The sequence below is a fragment of the Tachypleus tridentatus genome, chromosome 12 (assembly GCF_004210375.1).
Source record: "Tachypleus tridentatus isolate NWPU-2018 chromosome 12, ASM421037v1, whole genome shotgun sequence".
Classification (NCBI taxonomy): domain Eukaryota; kingdom Metazoa; phylum Arthropoda; class Merostomata; order Xiphosura; family Limulidae; genus Tachypleus; species Tachypleus tridentatus.
In genome coordinates this window covers 48,355,988-48,374,722 of record NC_134836.1, presented here as the reverse complement: position 1 = coordinate 48,374,722, position 18,735 = coordinate 48,355,988, and the positions used below count along the sequence as shown (strand labels likewise).

At 34.1% G+C, this 18,735-nt stretch overlaps 1 long non-coding RNA gene across 2 annotated transcripts in view; it reads left to right on the top strand.

The window, feature by feature from the left end:
• LOC143235040 (uncharacterized) overlaps window positions 1-11,614 on the top strand; it is an 88,462-nt gene extending 76,848 nt beyond the window's left edge. The window contains exon 2 of one of the 2 annotated variants that reach the window (XR_013018901.1): window positions 11,295-11,614. This is a non-coding gene — a long non-coding RNA (uncharacterized LOC143235040). Of the gene's footprint in view, window positions 1-7,863; window positions 8,114-11,294 lie in introns of those variants that run through there. The other variant, XR_013018902.1, reaches the window with a different exon arrangement.
• Window positions 11,615-18,735: the final 7,121 nt, after the last annotated feature.

The following is an 18,735-nucleotide window of genomic DNA, read 5'->3' as shown; positions in this document are numbered from 1 at the left end:
TCATTATTTAAATATGCACTCCAAAAATGAATTGGAGAAAAATTAAAATGGTTTATTTTTCAAACATAGTGTGCTCATGAGAAAATGGAGACCACCAAATGTACTAGCCTCAAAGGACTGGGCTATAGGTTATCAAATTGTTGTTCCAAAAGCATGTCGTTTTGACATAATGAAAATGGCCCATGAACGCCTCTTGCGAGATCCTTTAGGAGTCAACAAGGTGTGTGACAAAGTTATGAGACATTTATTTTGGCTAAAAATTAAGAAAGTTGTTTTCTGGTTTTGTAAAAGTTGTCATACCTATCAGTTGACCAAAAAATCCCCGTTGCTTCTTTGAAACCTATTCCAGCTTTCGAAAATCTCTTCATTAGTGTGATTGGTGACTGTGTTGAGCTTTTACCATTAACCCGGTCAGAGAACCAGCATTTGCTGAATATCACGTGTACATCCACTCGATTTTTCGAAGCTATTTCCTTAAGAAACATTTCAATAAAAATTTCTAAGACTTTGATTAATTTCTTTACTTTTATTGGCCTGTTCAAAGAAATTCAGTCTGAGCAGGGATCAGATTTTAAGTCTGAAGTGTTTCAACAGGTTGTTGATCAGTTCGGGGCTAAACAGATTAACTCTAATGCTTACCGTCACAAATTGCAAGGTTCTTCTGAGATATTTCATTCTACCTTTAAAATACGATTCGATAAGGATTGGGATGAAGGAGTTAAATTATTATTATATGCTGTTTGTGAGTCAGTTCAGGAGTCGTTAGGGTTTAGCCCATTTGAATTGATATTTGGCCATTTCTTGCGTGGTCCTTTGAAGTTGCTGAAGGAACAGTGGTTGGTAAATGACCCAAAAGAAATGCACTAACTGTGGATGACTTCAAAATTTAGCCCAGATTGTTAGTTGCTTATGAATTGACTAGAAAAAACTTGAAGTCATCCAAACCTAGAATGAAAAAAATTTATAACTGGAAACCTGAAGAGCGTAAGTTTTGTCCTGATGAGATGGTCTTAGTATTAGCACCACTGTAAAGCATCAACTCATAGCTAGGTACCTGGTCCCTATGAGGTTGTTCAGAAAGCCAATGAAACAGACCATGTTGTTAAGGCACTTGATCATCGAAAGGCTACCCAGCTGTGCCATATTGAGGTGTTGAAGCCTTATCACATTCAAGATGCAGCTGAAAACATTTTAGCTGTTGAGTGTTCTCCTGATATTGATGACAGTCTCTTTGGCTCAAACACCCATAAATTTGTAAATATTGGAGATAAATGCAACATCAGACTGAGTAATTCCAAAATACTGACTAATCTTGATGCAAAACTCAATCACTTGTCTTTTGAAGAGAAAATTAACTTTCTAGGTTATTGATAGAATGAGTATGAGTGTGCATTTTCGAACATTTCTAATAAACACCAACATTGCTGTTAATGATGTTGGTGTAGGTGACGCTTCTCCTGTGTGCCCCCTGCTAGTACAACGGTAAGTCTACGGATTTACAACGCTAAAATAAGGGGTTCTATTTCTCTCGGTGAGCTCAACAGATAGCCCGAGTTGGCTTTGCCATAAGAAAACACACGCGCTTCTCCTGTTAAACAACATTTATATCGCGTGAAACCAATCAAGGCTGAGAAAAAGCGTAAAGAAATATATTCAATGGCATTACAGAACTAAGTAAAAGGTATTAGTCTCACCTTGTGTACTGGTTCCTAAATCTGATGGTTCAGTTAGATTCTGTACAGATTTTCGCAATGTAAATGTTTTGACAAAGACATATTATTTTCCCATTCCACTAATGGAGGATTGTAATGACAAAACTAATATGCACTAATTATGACTTTTAATTAACTGTGAAAGTATTAATTTTATTGTTTGTCTATTACTCAGAAAATGTACTCAATATCTTAGTTTTAGGGCTAAAACAAATATAATATAGTTTATCCCATATCTGCCCATGGCAGTAAATAGGGTAATGCTGAAAAGATAGAATCATATAAATACTCTAACAAACAAACTTAGCTAGTTGTATATTAGACGACAGTGAATATTATCAAATTAAATATGCAAATAGGAAAGTCAGAGTTTTTTACAAAATTTATTAGAATTAGTATGTCATTCCTAGTTTGGTATCAGCAGAAAGTTTTCAGGTTAAAGACGCTAAAAATCAAGTTTCGATGTCAGTGGTAGGCAGAAAACAACCCGTTGTGTAACCTTATGCTTCCCGACAAGCAAACCTAATTTCTTCAAAAACAAAATCTTTAACTTAAATTAAATATAAAAGCCACCAACGTGTTTAATATTGATCGAACATAAATAAAGCCTCAAAGAAACGCGAGTGAGACTGATCTAAAGTTAAAACTAATTATAACACGTGTAACATTGATCCAAACTTAAAGATAATTATACCACTTGAGAAACTGATCTAAAGTTAAAGACTAGCTATGCCACATATAAAAGTGATCTAAAGTTAAAGACTAGCTATACCACATATAAAAGTGATCTAAAGTTAAAGACTAGCTATACCACATATAAAAGTGATCTAAAGTTAAAGACAGGCTATACCACATATAAAAATGATCTAAAGTTAATATAATTACAGGAAATGTGAAACTGACCTGAAGTTTTGTTTTTTGAATTTCGCGTAAAGCTACACGAGGCCTATCTGTGCTAGCCGTCCGTAATTTAGCAGTGTAAGACTAGAGGGAAGGCAGCTAGTCATCCTCCCCCACCGCCAGTTCTTGGGCTACTCTTTTACCAACGAATAGTGGGACTGACCGTCACTTTATAACGTCCTCAAGGTTGAAAGAGCAAGCATTTTTGGTGCGACGGAGATTTGAACCCGCGACCCTCGGCTCAAGAGTAACGCCTTAACCTACTTGGCTACTGTTCTGAAGTGAAAGTGGTATTGGCACAATATACGAAAGTGTAGCAGAGCTGTTACTGATAAAAACTGAGAATTTACTTTATCAAGAAAAAAATCACTATGTTTATGTGCGTGTGTGTACCGAGTGAGACCAAGTGGTTAAGGTGACGGAGTGTGTATCCAACGTTCTGTATTTCGCTCCACTTTACAAAACATCAATAAACGCGCATCACTTGGGCAATGGTTGCCTATAAGAGTGACAGTCAAATCCTACTATTCGATTAGAGTAGTCTACGTGTTGAAGGTAGGTGCTATTGACTAGGTACTTTTTCTTCAGGCTATCAGTAGCTTTGTATGAAGATTAACTAAAAATGTACACATATTACGGTTATACAACAGTATATTCAACGACAGTAATTTTGAATAAAAAACAAAACCAAAACAAGAATGAAATAAATTTTGTTACATATCACTATTATCACATGAATCTCACAATGGCATTGTTCTCGGTTATGGACAGTACTATATACGTCTAAAACACTTTTAATTGTTAAAAAAGTAAATACCCATCTCTCCAGTTTCAATGTTACATAAAAGAGACTACAGTGTAGAACTGTAATTTTACATACATACCCACTCTATGTGGATAGAAATGAAAAGAATAATCGGTTAACGGTCCACATGTTTCATATGAAACTGATGTAGAAAGTACTGAAGTTCTACACAGTTTCTGTTCTCATCAGCCTTGCAAGGTCGAATCATAAAATGGAGCTTCGAGGTGAAAAGAATTATGCAGCGTTGCAATATTAGAGCGCCATTGTACAAAAATTGCATTCTCCTTAGCTCTTCATCCTCGAGAAATAACTCTCATAGAATATAAGCCTGAACATAATAACAGGCATAATGTTACAGGAGGCTTGAGAAGATAGGAAGAATAAGACGTATAATGGTAGCTTACTTATTAATGTGTTCGAGAAACTATTTTATTTAGCTGGGCTATATTTCACAGCCGAAGTTTCTTCTATCAGAGAAACGTATAAACTAGACTAAATTACAGTGCAGGATATGAAGTTAAAAAATACTAGAGTAATCGTATATATATTTATTTTTTATAATGTCAACGGGAAAAAAATTAGTTGGTGTGAGACCTCATTAGGAAAAATATATTATTTCATTGATTATTGGTAGAGCTTGGTAAGACTATAATTAGAAGGATAATTTGGAGCAGTAGTGTTCTTCCACTGGATTTTTTTTTCTTCATCAGCCATTTAGCAATTAATGCTTGACGTACACGTGTTAATTTTGTTATAAGAGGTTTAAGTTACAACAAAACCTGTAACATACATAAGGAAAATATAATACTGAGTATAACTGTGCATTTCAAAGATCTCTGACTGTAATGTCTTCAAAATTTTGAATAAACGATTTTTTTTTAAATTATAAAACTAAGGCACTGAAATGTTAACATCCTGCAACCAAGAAGCAAAATGTTTAGGTAAAACTAAAATTGAAATAAACACACTCTACATTATTTTTATTTCAGTACGTGAAAAACTGTGAAGGGAACATGAAGAAAGTTATAAGTGGTAACTGAGTGGTAACTCAGGACGATCAATGGTTATTAGAAACGCGTGCTGCATGTTAAGTAATCACATATCTGATTGATTATCTGATTGTTTTTAGCTTACGGTATCGATGGTTCCAGAACAATCGTGAGATTATAAAAGCATTTCCATTATTTTTTAGATGCTCACCCCTCCCAGTGGCACAGCGGTATGTCTGCAGACTCACACCGCTAAAAACAGAATTTCAATATCCGTGATGGGCAAAGCATAGATAACCCATTGTGTTGTTTTGTACTTAATTCCAAACAAACTAGCCCCCTTCGTAACCATGTACAAACATTTTATATAACATTATTAAATAATTTCCTTCATTATTATCAACAATAATTTATATCTATGTCACAGAGTTGGGTGTTTAGTAATGTCAAACCCCCATGCAACACTGGTCATTTGTTTTCTTAACTTCACGTAGGCTGTACAGTACCAATGTGAGTCTGGCTTGTGTGATAATTATATAACTTTTTGATTCATTTGAAATAAATTTAGATTAATACTTCACATCGGATTGACGTATTGTAACATGAAGGTCATTGAACTTTCAATTATAATACCTGTTATTATATGTTACTTTTAGCTCCGAATAACTCCTAAAAGTCAGATTGAAGTTAATTCGTCCATAACAAATGCGTGTGTTTCAAGAACAATCATGTATCCAGTTTGAAGAGCACTTTGATTCTAGTGTGAACTCCATGTTCAACTTTCCGCTCTTATGTTTCTCTTATCCTCTTTACTTGTGTGATGAAACTGTTAAAGGTTCGTACTTACTGAAGTGCATTTTAAACTGATTTTTCTTTTGTTGGATTGTATGTTCCAACGTTTCAACTTTTGTTGGATTGTACGTTCCAACGTTTCAAGTCCGATAGAATCTTCTTGTATTCTGTTTTAAGCACATTACTGTTTATCAATACATTTTAACATATAAATTATGGAGTGAGTTTAATCCTATAATTACATATAGGTTTTTAAACACGTTTTAAGCACATTTATGAATCAACTAACTCGGATATTCATGACTGGTATACTACATGGATCCAAATAGAGGTAAGAATCAATGAGACATATTACACTGAAAGATATTAAAATTAATCACTTTTGGTGTCCTAAACATAATAATCGAGAAATGTTTATATACTTTTAGCTAGTTTGGTGCACTGACTTTGTAAAAGATAAAAATATAAAATTATTCAATATGATGCAGAATCTGACAGTAAATTATTAAAAATAACGTATGAAAGAAGTCAACTTTAATACCTTTCTCCATGTAGCTATCTGTGTGCTTATATAAATAACGAAAAACATAAATTACATGATAACTGATAAAGAAAGCAGGCATTACTTACAGTGTTTATCAAAAACTTGGCTTATGTTTTTTATAATTTTTGTTTATATAGAATGTTACCATGTGCTAGGCACACGGCAATAATCTCTATTTCAAGTTTTCTATTTCATTGTTATGTCGAGAAACATTTGTTGTCAAATGTCACAGTATTTAAAGTAGAAAATATGTCTATAGTGTGAAACTAAGAACATAATGGAAAATCTAAAGGTGTTCTTATGTATATTCATCTTTTATATGCTCTACAACCGTTGAGAAATAACGACACATAATTTGGAGCTTTCTTGGTCTTGGTTATGCTAAAATATGTTTAGCTTTACTATGCACAAATATGAACTCTACGGACTACACATATTTCATTTGAATGCTATTCAAATCTAATCATATGTAAAATATTATTATTTCAGAAATAAAAATGTATTAATCGCTAGCATTCGAATGCACAGAATAAAAGACTAGGCTTGTTTGTTTGTTTGTTTTGGAATTTCGCACAAAGCTACTCGAGGGCTATCTGTGCTAGCCGTCCCTAATTTAGCAGTGTAAGACAGCTAGTCATCACCACCCACCGCCAACTCTTGGGCTACTCTTTTACCAACGAATAGTGGGATTGACCGTCACATTATAACGTCCCCACGGCTGGGAGGGCGAGCATGTTTGGTGCGAGTCGGGCGCGAACCCGCGACCCTCAGATTACGAAGCTCACGCCTTAACGCGCTAAAAGACTAGGCTAAAGCAAAGAAAGAGTTTTAGGTGGTTTAGAAATATGAAGCCAGAAATCTAAGAAACTGTAGTTCTTGGAACATGAAACTAAGTCATACTTTCTTTATTACGATGACTTAATACACTGCTAACCAAAATCTTAACGCCAATGAACATAAAGAAAAAATATGTATGTTTTGCGTTGTTAGACTCAACCACTTATTTGAGTAGAGCTTCGAAAGATGAAAATAAGAAAAGGAAAATAAAAATATAAACATTTTTAGCATTTAATAGGGAAAATGTGAACACTATGATATTAGCCTAAATATTAGCTGGTCAAAAGTTTAAGACCACACTGAAACGAAGCGTTAATCGATAAACATGTAACAAAATTTGGTCATTTATGTTCAAGCATTAGTGTTGTCAACATCTCCCACTGACATCTCCTGTGTTACATTGGGTAAAAACATAGCAAAGTCTAAAAAGTTGACAGAGTTTGAATGTGGCAGAATTGTCGAGCTGCAAAAGCAAGGTCTCTCTCAACGTGCCATCGCAGGTGAGATTGGTCGTAGTAAAACTGCTGTTGCAAATTTCTTAAAAGACCCTGAGGGATACGGAACGAGAATTTCAAGTGGTCGGCCCAAGAAAATTTCGCCGGCGTTAAGCAGGAGGATTCGACAAGTTGTCGAATCCATTACGGACGCAGAATACAGCTCAAGAACAATAAGATGGCATCTATGAGAGAAAGGCTTTTAAAACTGTATACGTCTTCAAAGGCCACGCCTCCTTCCACACCAAGAAACAGCTCGGTTAAACTTTGCTGAGAAGTACCAAACATGGAACGTAGAAAAGTAGACGAAGGGTTTGTTCTCTGATGAGAAAAAATTTAACCTGGATGGTCCAGATGGCTTGCAACGTTACTGGCACGATAAGGATTTCCCACCGGAGACATTTTCTACAAAATAATATCAAGTATTACTTGATATTGAGTTTTACACTTCAAATGTTACACCTTGCAACACGTTTGCAATATCGACTTTTATCGTCGTTATAACTTGTAACCTTGTTTGTTCAATTAGTACATTGCTAACACTTTAAGATTTACGTAGTGAACAAACATGATTGTTTCGCTCGTTCAGTTCCATTTAAGTCTATTAATCAACTAATTTTAATCTATCTGTAGTTCAAAAATTTAAAATTGTTTCTATTTATAGATTTAGTACATTTATTCACCGCATGTTTGTTTTTAATATTTGAAAATCTCACATGTTTTAAATTAGCTCGCACTTGTACGTGAACTGTTATATAATCTGTTTTTTGTTTTATTGAATTTCATGCAGAGCTACATGAATACAAACTGCGCTAACCGTCTCTAATGAACTAGAAGGGTGCCAGCTGTCCAACATCACCACCGACAGGTTTTGGGGTACATTTTACCAACAATAATGCTATGGTTATAACGTTTTTACGGTTTGAAGGGCAAGAATGTTTTGTGAGATGCAGTTTGTGAGTCGTGTGCCCGAGCCAACAGCTCATGATAGAACTCATTTGTTTAAAAATACCTACGTGTTGTGTAAGTTACTTGATGTACAATCCTTAATACAAAGGCAACTCTTTGGTAGATTCGCTTAATATCGTCTATCCGCTGTTACCTTTTATTGTCCAATATATCAGGATTTTAACAAATTGTTTAAGAGAAAGATAGCTGTATCTAATTATCCAAGTTGAAATGTAAACCAGTTAAAGGTTTCTCGTGGAAAAATTCACGTTGAAACTTATCGTTCTTATTATGATTAAAGTGGTTTGAAATGGAAAGATCTATATTTAGTACTAGGAAGTTTTAACATTTTCAGCTTTTCTTAAAATAATAAAGGTGCTATCCACATATCTTCTTTGTATATGATGGCTACTGTGTGTGGTACTTTTCAACTCAGGATTTGTCTTGGTGGTATAGGAACAGATTAGCGAGCAATAGAGCCAATATATATCCTGTAGAAAAGTATCAAGCTGATCATTGACATTATTCTCAAGAAGAAAATTACATTCATTGGTAATAAAAGTCATAAGTTTCTGAAATAAGTACATAAGTAGACTCATTTCATTATTTTCATTTTGATATGAAGTTTCAGTACATAAATTTATGGACTTTTCTAGCTGTATTTTGTTATAAATGGACTCTATCCGTACTAGCACAATAATCTCCATTATTAAAATTAAACTTTTATATTTATTGAGAAAACTCAGAGCTGTTTTTATAGTATATTCTTTTCTGATCAGTAGTTCTAATAACTTGAACAGAAATCTATGTAATTCATGATTGTATTAGGATATGTAATTAATGTGTTACGTAAAACATAAAACACGTTTATCGTCGGATACGTAGAGTATAATATCTGTGGTTAGATCGTTTCACCACGTTACCCTGACGTTTCAACGTGAAGCGTTGTAACCATAGCTATTATATTTTGTATATCTGACAATAAACAAGTTATATGCGTCTGAGCCTATGCCATTTAACAGGACATCCATCTTTATGAAGTCCACATGTGATATAGAAATGAGAACCAACTGACTTTATTTTATAATATTCATCATCAGTCAGTGAGTTACAATTATTTTAATACACAAAGTAACTTTATCATATGTCTTCTGCAGTTTTGTTTGAATCTTAATTTATCATGTGTCTTCTCCAGTTTTATTTGGATCTTACTATAGTTTTACAAATTTAGTGTTATCATTACTGACTGAATAAGTTTAATTTAAATAAAGACACTTTTTACTTTATCAGATTTTCTACTGACTGTAAGTACTTAACATTTCTTCCGCCAGAGGGCCTTCTTTCTTTGTAAATACTTTACTTCCACAGTCGTAATCATGAAAAGATTTTAAAGCAGTACCACTTACTTGAAGTTTTGTGTTCTTTGTTTACTGCTGACTAGAGTTTAATAAAATCTGTAATTATCCCAACCTTAGAGATAATTCTTACATTTAAATTTCATGGTATAATGGCAAACTTTAAGCATCGAACGAGCGCTTGAATCATAATTAGAAAGATTAATAGCTATATTATCTCTTTGTTAAATCTTTTAACCTATTTAAATGTTTGTTTATATGTTTTATCAAATTTTTATCATTTTATACATTTAATTAATTAAACTAATGATTATAAATTAATGTACCAAATTGTGTTTTCAATAACGAAATTTTTTATTATCATTTGAGTCTGTTTTAAGGTTTGATTCATTTAAAATTATTTCTTCAATTGCAAGTAATCTCTTGAATAATAAAACTGTGAAATGGATAATTTAAAATGAATAGTATTTAGTGTTATATTCTTTATAATGTTCCAGAAAATTTAGGTAGAACTTATTTTTTTAATAAGTACAATGAAAAGAGACTTATGTTTTGAGAATATAATACTTATAATAAGTCTTAATACAAAACAAAACAAACTATGTATATATCACAACAGCGAATTTATATGAATGATTTTATCTATGGTCAATATTTGAAGCTTCTTCATCTTAGTTATAGTTTATAAATTAAGTTTAGTGTAGATTGTTTTTTTTGTTTTTGTATTTCGCGCAAAGCTACACGAGGGCTATCTGCGCTAGCCGTCCCTAATTTAGCAGTGTAAGACTGGAGGGAAGGCAGCTAGACATCACCACCCATCGCCAACTCTTTGGCTACTCTTTTACCAACGAATAGTGGGATTGACCGTCACATTATGACGCCCCCACGGCTGAAAAAGCGAACATGGATGGTGTGACTGGGATTCGAACCCGCGACCCTCAGATTACCTGGACATGCCGGGCAATTATTTAGTATAGAAGTGAGGAACACAACATTGTCCGTTCCTAGTCCATACAAAATGAAGGGCAAATTAAACTATTAAGAACAAATAAGTATATACACTTTGTAAACTTGAAGATGACCTTAGAAGGTCGAAACGTTGTTCTCTGCTTTTTTAGTGAAAGTGTTAGACCCATATACCAGCCTTCCTAAGATACATTTTTATTTCAAGTGGACTTCTCGTCATCAAGTTGTACATACACTACATATTTAGACATATTTAAACCTATATGCGGATTACAATTTATTTTTCAGGTATAAAGATCATATATCTATCTTCGAAACATTTAGTGAAATACATTAATATAAATGCCTTAAATGTGTTTTTAGCTTATGATGGTTCCACCACCAGGTGATTAACAGTTGAATAGAATAACATGTTAATTTTAAAATCGTATTTATTTTCAAGTATTAAGAAACAAGCGCTGTATGAATATGACGAACCTTTAATTAAAAGATAAGTTAAAAATTTTACTGGAGATAACAAAGATTGTTTGTTATATTTGTTTTTTGATTTTCGCCCAAAGATATAAGAGTGCTATCTGCGCCAGCCATCTCTAATTTAGCAGTAAAAGACTAGAGGGAAAGACACTATTCATCACCACTCACCGCCAACTCTTGGGCTACTCTTTTACCAACGAATAGTGGGATTGACAAGCATATTGTCACGTATATTATCAGTGCAAGCATGGTTAGTGTGATAGGGATTCGAACCCGCGACTCTCAAATTACGATTCAAGCGCCCTAACCACCTGGATCCACAATGAATAAGAACAGTAAATAAAGGAAAAATATATTAATTAACTGTAGTTAAACGAGTAATATAGTCTGGTTTGTTTATAATTTATTAATTAACGTTTAAATAAAGAATATATTTAATAACACGTTTAAAATTCTTGGTTTATTTTGTTTTTTCAAGACGTTTCTACAAACCGAGAATTATTTGGTAAAGACGAAGAATTACACAAGTGCATTCTTTGGAAGGAAGTTTTATGATACTGCAAGACCTGGCGGAACCAAATTGTATTAAGTACAAGTTATACGACTTCCTATGCTGTTAATGTGGATGAATAACATCATATCACCTATTGTAGTAACACAATTTGTTAGGTAAACTTTGATATAGCCGCAAGGTTAACAGACTAACACTAAATGTCTGTGGAAGTAGCAGAACTAAAAGCAAAATTAAGGGAAATTGGCTGTTATTTGTGAATTAATAGTAGCCCATCTGCATCTAAATGTAGAATATGTACAACAAAAAATGAGATTAAAAGTAGATTCATAACATTGATGTGTTCATAAATATTGTAAGAACAAGTTTAATTCGATCAATGAGCTCAGTTTTTATACACTACGAGGAATAATGGAAGAGTTTGTTTATTTTTTTAATTTTGCGCAAAGCTACTTGTGGGCTATCTGCGCTAGCCGTCCCTAATTTAGTAGTGAGGGAAGGCAACTAGTCATCACCACCCACCGCCAACTCTTGGGCTACTCTTTTACCAAAGAATAGTGGTATTGACCTCAACATTATAACGCCCCCAGGGCTGAAAGGGCGAGCACGTTTGGTGCGACCGGGATTCGAACCCGCGATCCTCGGATTGCGAGTAGAACGCCTTAACACACTTGGGCATGCCGGGCCAATAATGGAAGAGGTAGATAACTACACAATGTCACTATTAGCATGCTATTCAGTCTAAAACCGAACCAAAAACACGTGATACTCTGCACGTTGTATAAAGAATCTCTTTCTAATATTGTTTGTTATATAAATGTAAAGTATTCTATTATAAGGTTATTTTTGTTAAATCCTTGATATTCATTTTGACATCACTGATGACAAATTATTTAATTTTACAAACAAGACAGCGTCGGAATTTTGGTTGATGTATCAATTACGAGCATGATCACCGCAGAAAAGCTTAATAATTAATATACTTCCCAGATGTATACTATAAAACTTTTCTCATAGGTTATACATAGATGTATACATAGTGTTACGTTAAGATCATAATAATGTTCAAAATCAGTAAGTGAAACAAAACCAATGTTTTAAGGGTTATAGTGAACATTGTAATTATATATATGTGGTGTTTTTAATTGTTTGTTATTCACCACAGTGAATCTTTATTTATATAGGAATAGAAGGATATCTACTAATGGTGCCATTAACTTATTATTCTAAATTATTTAGCAGAACAAGTTGTTTGAGATAACAAGAATCAATGTTAAATCAATGTATCGTTCGATTCACTATTTACTACTGAGAAATCCCCCATATCATGAGTAAAATTGATTTTCTTTTAAAGGATTTCTTGTCAGCCGAAAGGATCAGCAGAATTACGTTTTCTTTTCAGGCAGGAGATATGAGACGATAGAAGCGATGTTTGTTCCTAATGAAATTCCATGTGCCATAAAAGTGGATTCTTCAGCTGGGAGATACGAGACGATAGAAGCGATGTCTGTTCCCAGCGAATATCCATGTGCCATAAGAGTGGATTCTTCAGCTGGGAGATATGAGATGATAGAAGCGATGTATGTTCCCAGCGAAATTCCATGTGCCACGAGAGTGGATTCTTCAGCTGTGAGATATGAGAAGATAGAAGCGATGTCTGTTCCCAGCGAAATTCCATGTGCCACGAGAGTGGATTCTTCAGCTGTGAGATATGAGAAGATAGAAGCGATGTCTGTTCCTAATGAAATTCTATGTGCCATGTGAGTGGATTCTTCAGTTGGAAGATATGAGACGACAGAAGCGATGTCTGTTCCTAATGAAATTCCATGTGCCATGAGAATGGATTATTCAGCTGGGAGATATGAGATGATAGAAGCGATGTCTGTTCCCAGTGAAATTCCATGTGCCATGAGAGTGGATTCTTCAGCTGGGAGATATGAGACGATAGAAGCGATGTATGTTCCCAGCGAAATTCCATGTGCCACGAGAGTGGATTCTTCAGCTAGGAGATATGAGACGATAGAAGCGATGCCTGTTCCTAGTGAAATTCCATGTGCCTTAAGAGTGGATTCTTCAGCTGTGAGATATGAGAAGATAGAAGTGATGTCTATGCCTAATGAAATTCTATGTGCCATGAGAGTGGATTCTTCAGCTAGGAGATATGAGAAGATGGAAGCTATGTTTGTCCCTTATGAAACTCGATGTGCCATGGAGTGGACTCTCTAGGTTGTTTAACTGATAGGAGGGAAGGAAGTGTGCTCAATCAGTAAATGAAATATAGAAGAAATAGTTGATCCTCAAGATAGATGTTGTTTGGCATAATAGTTTAATGGATATTATGCAGACGGTAAGAATGTCCTCGTATGGCAAATAGGAAGAGAGAGAGGAGGTTGTCCAAATATTACGTTAGGTTCTGAAAATAGTATTTAATAATTTGAAGATATCTAAGATGTACGACAATCCATTGACAAGATACAACTGAAAAAATTTTTAGTTCGACATTATAACTATAAACTGAAAACTCAATGGAACACATAACGTTGCAGAATCTGTAATTTGCAGATTAAGAAGGAATATTCAAAGACCTAGGCTGTTTGGTCATACACAGGAGAAGAGAAAATTAATATTTTGTACGAATTCAAAAGAAGAGTGAATTAATTCCTCAAAAAGTTCCAATCAGTCGTCAGAGTATTGAAGTCGGAAGAAGCCCTTTTGATCAAGAGGTAACTGGTTGGTTTTTCAGCTTAGATATATATCAGATATGACTCTAAGGTGTTTGTCTTTATTGGAATGCCTTATACACCTATTCTCGATTCGGGTATAAAATAATAGTGGGTCTAAACATGGTTGAAACTTATGGTGAGTTGGACAAGAGTGAATACCTTCGACTTCATTAGCATTAATGGTAATACATCAACAGCGATTTTAAGTCAAGGTGATTTTGACTGCAGACTGTAGGAATTTTTTTGTCTTGCAGGTAGCAATTATATCTATGTCATGAGTGTATTGAAAGAGATGGCCAGAGATTTAAGAACGAAGGAGCATGTCAATAACATAAGGTTTTTAAGGCAGAAACGATTGAATCAAGCCATGTGGAACTTCATCACCCAAATGAAAGGAAAGAAAACAAATGCTCTTAATGAAGACGACTGCCGATATTTGAAAGACAATGAAGTGTAGAAACCAGACAACTGTAAATTGAAGTGTAATAGGAAGGAATTTATATATGAAGCTAAAATGCTAGACAGGATCATAAGCACGCTAAAAGTCAAACAACAGTTCATATGAAGGTTTTAATAAGTTACTTTATTTGGGATGACATTAAATTAACTGAAAACTTTACGAACTGTTCTTCAGTTAACATGTAATAGAAAATAACAGATTAACTACTTGAAAGAGAGTTGTTGTCTGTAGTTAACTTGTATAGAGTATGAAACCAGAAATATTTTTTAGGGTTTCACTGAGAAAACTAGTCATGTTGGAGAACGATATGATATATCTACAGGATTATTGTCAGGTTTTAAAAAAAATTAACGAAGACGATAATGTATAATAAACAGTTGTAAGGTGTTGAAAAACGTCTCTAAGAGAACAAGAAACTTTATTAAGGCACATTGAAGCTGTAACTGGGTTAAATCTTCTGAAAGAAGCCAATGTTACACCTCTTCTTGAGAGTCAGTAGAATATCATTAGAAGTAATAGATATAGTCAAGAATAGTCTTCTAGTCGAAGAACAGTGGATGGAAAGATTTAAAACAGAAAAGAACTAATTAGACCAAAGAAATCTGGGACATCTTTATAGTCGAGAGGATATGATAATGACTGGAAACATGTGAGCACGTTTCTAGAAAAGAGACAAATATATCTGTTTCTTCAGTTGAGGAAGTAGATGCAACATTATTTACAATAATAAGATAAAACTGCAATATTTTTTGTTTCATAAGTTTATAAGCAGAATTACCAGAGTCACGTGGTGTATTACATTATGATGCCACCACAGACACATAGTAAAGAACTGCCCATTAGAAACCACGATTACTCCATAGAAAATGTTATTAAAATGCTAGAAATTCCGTTGTCATATCACGGAGAGTAGCAATAGACCAATGCACGATTAGGCAATATCTGTCTATGAGACCTGTAACATGAAGTTGGGATAGCAAATGAATTGGTAAAAGAACAAAAAAGACCTGCAGTTGCAGCTCAACGTTTTGATGTGATTAAGAGTAGAGATATTTAAGTTAAACTGCATGAATGACATTTGAAATTTGTCAATTCGACAAAATTGGAAACAATCTAGTTTATCGGGTTGGAACTAAATATGATGACTCTTGATGGACCAGATATCGCACATTGATAGAAAGATGAAAGGTGAGATTAAGACCAAAGCTGCTTAAACACCATTTAGAATATAATTTGACTTAATTACTGGGAAGAATAGAAGTTTGGTTACGTTCTTAATGAGATGTATTATGGTACTTTATGTCTGCTGGAATGGTTTAACTGTAAAACACACAGGAGTTTCTTTTGAATTTCGGGCAAAGCTACACAAGGGCTAGCTGTGCTAGTCGTTTCTAATTTAGCAGTGTAAGACTAGAGGGAAGGCAGCTAGTCATCACCACCCACCACCAGCTCTTGAGCTACTCTTTTACCAACGAATAGTGGGATTTACCATCACTTATAAAGCCCTCCGGCTAAAAGGACGAGCAGGTGTGGTGCGACGGGGATTCGAACTTAACCTTAACCACCATGCCATGCCGGGTTCACACGGGAGTAGAAACAAATATCTTGTGGTATCTGGAATTGAAAACGAAATAAAAAATTACAAAAGTAATAATTCTCGATGATAAGTAGATTATAACGAGGGCTGTTATGGATAACTTTTCTAAGGAAGACAATCTGGTTAGGGACATGAACATAACTATTTGTAGATATTTTTACCCCGGGCAACATTCAATGCACTATAACAGCGATAAAAATGGTGCCCAAAGAATTTTGAGAAAATTCTAGGTTAGTAATATGTTGGTAACATAATACGTTGGTAACACAATCAAAATTAAAAAGGATTAAAACGTCGAATAAAGAAAGTTTAAAAATTCCCCTTGATGCGTTTCAAACTCCTGGTTCACAAAGAAGAACGAAATAAAAGTGCGAATTAACATTATGCGATCAGCATTTGGAACTTAGAAACCGCCTTAATAGCAAATTTAAAAGTGTTTATAACAAAGTCTAACTGATAAGAATGGCTATTTCGAAGAGTAAAGATAATGAAATGCGATATGTTTGAACTTTTAGGAGTTGGAGATGTATAGACAGATCGAAGTGTAATTGGATTAAAGGTACCAGCTGGAGCTATCAAATTATGGTTATCAGGTTTAGAGGTAGGCTTACTGAGACATTTGTAAGGTGGTCAAGTTGACAAGTGTGTTCAGGTGTGCGCAGTAATGGGCAAGATGTGGACAAATTGGTTTATTAGGGCACCTAGCAGAGTGGGAGTTATGAAAAGAGCATACGTCACACCTTATGTGCCAAGACAGAGGTCTAAAACTCTTCACTCGATGTCGCTGTTAAAAGATAAAAGCAAAATAGTGCAGATAATAAACAGTAAGTTTGCTTTCGGCCAGAGCTCTGAATATATAAGGTAAACAGTGGATAACATTGATCTGGGTGTTACGCCGAATGGAAATTCAATCTACCAGGCATTAACGTTTGATTTCTTTTTGAGTAGTAATTGAGTACACCTCTCAAAAACACAAGAAAACAAAGGAGACCTGCTATTATTTATGCTGATAATTCATTGCTGAAAATCGTTCAGAAAATATGTAACACATTCATAGGTGAACATAGTCTTAGAAACAAAGAAACTAAATTTTAGAAAATATTTTGTTGTAATTTTGATGCTATCCTGATAGTAGCACTTGAGAGGATTTTAGCCCTAAATAAATTGATTAGAAACATTGAAACCTTATTATCTTGATAAAAAGCAACCGATACTAAAATGTTACTTTAGTGTCGGAATTTTATGTTCCGATACAAAGAAATTAATAACACTTCTGAGGTGTTTGATTCCTACCAAAGAAAACAAATCGTTGTCCACTAAATTAAATCCATGGAACATCTGATAATTGACAGGATTTTTTTCCGTATCTTAAAGAAGGCCTAAAGTGATTTGTTTCTTCAATCATTCGTTTGATACTCTAAATGAAAACAAAGCAAACGGACAATTTACTATGGAATGAATTTAAAATGAAATCATACCAAAAAGCTATAGAGCCAATGGATGTAGAATACAAAAATTTACATAATGCAATGTTAACATGTTATAAAAGCATAATATATACTGGATTTTTTAAATAATAAATTTGTATCATAAAATTAATTGGTAATTTACTTAAGCGTCAAACCCGAACTTAAGAAAAGAAACATACTTATTATTATTTTAATTATATCATAGCTGTTATTTAAATATTGATTTTCCTTTTTATCAATAAATGTACTTATTTAGTATGCAAGGAAGGAATAATCCTACAGTATTCATAAAATGATCAATGTTATTTACAGTTGATGCACATACAATGTACCACTCTAGTATTGACAGGCATTAAAACAGTTACGCTCAAAATGTACCACTTTAGTATTGACAGGTATTAAAACAGTTACGCTTAAATAGAAGTCACCGGCCTCATATGGCCAGGTGTTTAAGTCACTTGAGGGTCGTGGGTTCGAATCTCCATTGCACTAAACATGCTCGCCCTTTCAGCCGTGAGATTGTTATAATGTTACAATTATTCCCACTATTCGTTGGTAAAAGAGTAGCCCAAGAGTTGGCGGTGGGTATTGATGATTAGTTACTTTCCCTCTAGTCTTATACTGCTAAATTACAGACGGCTAGCGCAGATAGTCCTCTAGTAACTTTGGGCGATATTACAAACAAACAATATTGAAGTTATCTTTCGCTTTATATTCAGTTTTTCGATTTGGTTTGAATACTCAAGTGTCACTTGCCAGTCTTATTACCAGAAATCATACAATTATCAAATATATTTCTACGTTAATACAACAGTTACAACATTATGTAAAATACATGTTGTTCTCTTAATTTTGTTTTGTGACTCTGTTCTAAAAGAATATCAGTACTGGAGGTTTTTATGGGGGGGGGGCAGTGATAACTGGGTAATTTTCGTGATCTATTTTACCTGACATTTCATTTGTGTCACGTGAAAGTTCCTGTGATATCAATCTCATAATAAAACTTTGTGCTAGGTCCTGTCGTCAAGATTGATAGCCTACCTTTTTCAATATTTTTACTGACAAGGTGATGACAGGCTTAAGCTGTCTCATACAAGTTCTCTTATAATCTCAAAATGAAATGCTGCTGACGCATTTGAGATAAAGTGAAGCAACATGG